Source organism: Liolophura sinensis, chromosome 9 (genome assembly GCF_032854445.1).
Source record: "Liolophura sinensis isolate JHLJ2023 chromosome 9, CUHK_Ljap_v2, whole genome shotgun sequence".
Classification (NCBI taxonomy): Eukaryota; Metazoa; Mollusca; class Polyplacophora; order Chitonida; family Chitonidae; genus Liolophura; species Liolophura sinensis.
Genome location: NC_088303.1, coordinates 29,609,411 through 29,613,410, shown reverse-complemented (window position 1 = coordinate 29,613,410; position 4,000 = coordinate 29,609,411).

Genomic DNA, 4,000 nt, shown 5'->3' with positions numbered 1-4,000 from the left:
AAGATTATTGAACAGTGAAATTATGTAAAGAAATATTAAAATTTTTCTTTATTTATCCCAATTATGCAAATTAATCACAACATTTGCCAGTAGTATGAGAACATAATGTGCCAGAACATGAATTCCCTTCACTTGTTCTAGTTTGAGCTGGTGACGATATGTTCACAAATCCAGAAGTTTGCCTGTCGTGCCTGATACACGCGCACCTGTTTGATAGGATCTGTATGTATTGGTAACCTCACTGAAAACACAAGCGGTGCATGGGAAGAGCCCCGAGTAGCTCAGACCTTAAAATTGTTACTGCTTTTGAAAGATTCAACTTTCACTTTTGGCTGTAGCTTAATTGTTAATGAGTTCAAATGCCAGAACATTGTGGTGGACATTAAAGTACATAGTATTTGTATTATGTTAGCAATGGGTGAACGAATGTAAATTTTTCCGCTATCATGAACTGTTCTCCACCATTTCCTTGAACCTCTTACCTTCTGTACTGCATTTCTCCTGCACGTTAGCATTTTTCAACTGACATATTTAGCTCGATTCTGATTGATTCATACATCTTATTCGCCCTCTTAATAGTATTTTTCTGATGTTTGATTACTTTTTTTTCTTTTTAGAAAAACTGAAGTCCTGGCATCAAAAGTGCCATTTTAAGGTCTTTGTTGTGCATTGAAACACCCCAAACTAGTGGGTGATATACACTATTTTGTATTTACTGTAGGCGACGAGAGGTTTAAAGACTTTGTATTGGAAAAAGCATCCGTAAGAGTGTTCCAATAGTTTATGGTGCATAATCTGTCCTGGAATAGTAAACTTGATAAGTGGACATCAGAGAGGGATCTTAGTGGCAGGTAACCTTATTTTGAAATACCATGATGAAAGGGTAATGTAGGTGTATACAGTATGTGTGCAGATTCTTAGTCTCCTACCGCAGGAGATAATACACTTTCACAAATCAATTTGCAATGTATTGATTTGAAACTTGGTACGTAAATTCATTGTGACAAGTTACAAATCACATTTCCGTTTTTTGCTGTTGCGTGAAGTTTTGCTAAAATTATGGCCAGTTTTTACTTATTTTGGACTTTTGGACATTTACCTGGAATTCACTAAACAGTTGGTTATTCTGACTTGAAACTAGATACATGGCTTTACTGAGATGACCAATTTTGAGATTTTGAGATTTTTAATCCATTTTCTACAAAATTGTCTGTTATTGTGCTGGTGTGGGCTTTGAGCAGCAATTATTCTGTTAGCTGACACCGATAGACACTTCATGCTTTCACAGTACATCTAGAATGTTTTTTCTTTAGTTTCACTTTTTACATGTTCAGGCCTAATGCCCTGTTCAGGATTGTAAACCTTCAGGACTGTGTATCATGAAATGATTGTTAAAATGAGAGTATAGTTCAGAAATCAGGAATAACATTTCCTGATATCAGTTTTGTTCAATCCATTATGGGTCTCTGTCAGTCAGAATTCACTTTGGCCAAATTACAAAACTACATGTATTTGTTTGATAGGACTGATTTCAGTGGACAATGATACAAATATAGGTCAGGCAAAAATTCGTTTGGATATTGAAATTTAAATAAGGAGTACTCTATTAAATTCAGGCTAAGGATATGGTACATGTAGTTGTATCATGATATAAATGAGGGCCTTCCTTAAAACTAGTGCAGTGGGAAGGTCTGCTAGCATCCTGCAGATGGTCGTGGCTTTCTCCCAGGCCCTGCCTGGTTTCCACCCACCATAATGCTGTGGGAACCGTCGTATAAGTGAAACATTCTTGAGTATGGTGTAAAACATTAATCAAATATACATTGCAACAAAAATAAGTTCCCCCCAAAGTGTTGTTTGATATCTCCCAAGGCATGTACCAGATCGCAGTGAAATTTGAAAAATGATACGCGCGATCCCACGTTATGGGATGGCTAACCACTCTTCCTGAAGGTGTTGTCTCAAATCGTCAGGAGTGGACTCCATTGCAACTCGACGATAGACTGATTGTTTCAACTGATCGCAAAGACGTTTGATGGGGTTGAGATCCACTGGATCCGGTCAATGCCTTCAGTTTGGAAGAAGTCATTCACAATCCTTGCACGATGTGGACGCGCATTGTCATCGATGAAGACAAATCTCCAACGCCGGCTGCGTAGGGCAAAACATGCGTTCTGAGAACTTAAGCAACGTAGTTAGCAGCGTCCAAATTTCCCTCAATAGAAACCAGATCGGTCTTGTCTGTCAAACTTCTGGCTGCCCAGAAAATCACGATGCCACTACCGAAGGTCGTTACTGGCTGCACGCGGCATCTTGCATGCTGTTCACTCTGCCAACACCACACACGTCTCGTAGCGTCAATGTGACGGAGACACACGCGTTTTGTCGGTGAAAAGAACGTTGCCCCATTGCCGTCTAGTCCATCGAACGTGATTTGTTGTCCACTGCAGACGTGCTGTCTTATGACGGCGGAGCAACAAGGCTTTCTTCACCAGCCACCTGGGACGTACTCCACGACTTTTAGACGTCTCCTGATTGTTTGGGCACACAACCGTCTCCCCCCGACACCAGCATGATCTCGAACCTCTGGTGCTAAAATTCAAAATGAATGTTAAGTGACATGAGGAGCAAGTTGAATCCTTGCTACAGTCGAAAATGGCATTGTTTTTTTTTTTCTGTGCGGCACACTCAGACTCTTATACCTGACGTTGTTCTGTTCCTTAGTGCGACGTTTACGATTCACCGATCTTGTCTTTGCATGGTTACCCTGAGCCTTCCACTTCTTGGCAGGTCCTTGACACCTCCTGATGCAAGAAACTGTGCTCGCAATGTCCGAATGGCGTTTGGTGTCACCCCCATTCGTGAAACCTGTTTTACAAGGGTGTTAGCCTCCAAAAGGCCAATTGCAATCGCCCTGTCCATATTGCATAATCGAGGCATGGCATAGCAGAGACACAAAACATGCAACATTGATTTTCCAAGATTTGTGGACAGTAATGTGAGCGATTCAGGTCCGAGAACCTTTTACTGACCACCTCAGACCTGATGCAGGTCTATTTTAACGGCATGAATTTCTTGTGGTGTGTGTCATGTCCTTAATGCCCACCCGCACGAATATTTCAGGACCGGTAACACAAATTCTCTGATGAAATCAAAATTTGGCGGTGAAAAATCTGGTCGACTCCTTTTGTGAAATTTTCAAAATCGACCAATTTTCAGTTTGCGCATGCCCATTAGCGCACAGCTGCACCTGCACATTAATCCTTGATATACCACGTCCACCTGATTACTGGGATGGTGTGTGCAAACTTTCATTGCGATCTGGTACATATCAAGGGAGATATCAAACAACGTTTTGGGGGGGAACTTACTTTTGTTGCACTGTTTATATAAATAAAAATAGTGCTGTTTGTTTCAAGTATAGTTAAAAGGCTTAATGATTGACTGTGCTTGATACATTTTCTTGATGTACATGTACAACTTTGAATAGTCAGGAATATCTGTACATATGTGCATTTTACACTGACTGAAATAAACATATATAAACCAGTACTGAACGTCTGCTGCCAATTTTAATTCACTTTCAAATCTTTCAAGTCTAGTTAAGTTGGAACATAGTACACCTAGAACAAGTCTGTTCAAGCAATGTATTTTTTTGTTTTTTGTTTGTAATATGTCATGTTCTCTGTATAGTTACGTATAATGTAATAAAAATGTCCTGCGTAATCTGCCCAGTTTCCTCTCACCGTATTGCTGGCCATGGTTGTATAAGTGAAATGTTTTTGGGTATAGCATAAAACAACAATCAAGTATATACATATATTACACGAAAATGTTATTACCTTACACGATGGGTATGCTCATGTGTTATCACGTAGCACGATGTAACCGGGTCCTTACAGTGTTTGTTTACTCCAGTAATCCTTCTCCAATAAGTCAGTTAGCAATCAAGCCTTCTATAGTGTCACTGTTTTTTGAGTCATTCACCCTCCATATCCAC